Below are 1,541 nucleotides of genomic sequence, written 5' to 3'. Positions count from 1 at the left end.
GCGCGGCGCGGCGACGGGTACGACGGGGACGGGGACGGCGACGGCGACGGGGATGGCGACGGACGGCGACGGGGGCGGCGACGAGGGGCGGCGGCGACGGGGCAGAGGAGAAAGAAGTAGGGAGAGATGAGAAACTGACCATTTTTTTTGAAGTGTTTTTCTTATATAGAACCCACCTTTAGTACCGGTTGGAGCCACCAACCGGTACTAAAGGTCTGTTTTGGCCAGACGAAGCGGCGGGAACCGCACCCCCTTTAGTACCGGGTCGTGGCGCCAACCGGTACTAAAGGCCCCCCTTTAGTACCGGTTGGAGCCACGACCCGGTTCTAAAGGGTGTGCGCTGTCAGGCGAGAGGCGCAAAAGTTTAGTCCCACCTTGCTAGCCGAGGGGCAGTCGCACCTGCTTATAAGCCCCGCCCGCGTTGCTGTCTCGAGCTCCTCTCTTAAGCAGGCCTTCTGGGCCTACCTCTACTGCGATGCCCTGTTGGGCCTACTGGGCTAGCGGGCCTGCATCCTGGCCCAACTAGAATTTGGGTTTCTAGTCGTATGCAGGCCGTTGTGGCCCAGTAGGTGGGCTTTTTTTCTTATTTTTTTGCTTTATTTATTTTTGAGTTGTTTTTTGCTGTATTTAGAGTTTCTTTGTGAATATTTTTGCTTTAGGTACAAAAAATTACAAACTTTCTGTTAGTACCGGAAGTTTATAAATTTGAATAGTTTAAATTTTGAATTATTTGAAATTTGTGTGAATCACTAGTTTGTGAATAACTTAACTTTGAAAATAGATTTTTCAGTGATTCTTTTTCTTATGTTTAATATTAGTGTCTTTTATCATTATATTCAATTTGGTAATGCTTAGGTTATTTAAAAAATGAAATGCCTTTGTAACGGATGAGTTTTCGTCCGAAACCCTGATACTTCGAAAGAGATTGTCCATTTTGTACGCGAAGTGCATCCAGTTTTGCGGTAACCCTCTCTACTTTTTTGCACATGGTATGTGGGTGAAATTATGATACCATGCCAACTTTCAACCTTTTCTGAGTTCATTTGAAATGCTTTTCAATTTCAGGGTCATTTAGCTGAAAAATCAGTAAATGCATGAAAGAATTTGCTTGCACATAAAATTTCTTCGCGTTTCAAATGCCAAAACACATAACTAGCTACCCTAACTATTACAGAGATTCCCTCCTGGGTGTGAAACACAAAAGAAAGTGATGATAGTGAAGCCGATCACATCCCAGATCTTTGGGTGTGAAACTTTTTCTTCGCGTGTGTCCCTTTGCGCCGTAGCCATGGAAAATCTTCATCATTTAACTGGATGCTCGGGTCAATATTCACTGTGAATGGAGCAATTTCATCAAACTTTTCATAATCTCCTGACATGTCTGTCTTGTCATCCACTTCCATGATGTTTCTCTTCCCAGAAAGAACTATGTGTCGCTTTGGCTCATCGTACGATGCATTCGCTTCCTTATCTTTTCTTTTTCTCGGCTTGGTAGACATGTCCTTCACATAGAAAACCTGTGCCACATCATTGGCTAGGAC

This window comes from Triticum dicoccoides, chromosome 5A (genome assembly GCF_002162155.2).
Source record: "Triticum dicoccoides isolate Atlit2015 ecotype Zavitan chromosome 5A, WEW_v2.0, whole genome shotgun sequence".
NCBI classification, from domain to species: Eukaryota; Viridiplantae; Streptophyta; class Magnoliopsida; order Poales; family Poaceae; genus Triticum; species Triticum dicoccoides.
The sequence above is the reverse complement of the archived record's forward strand: the minus strand, read 5'-3'. Positions refer to the sequence as shown.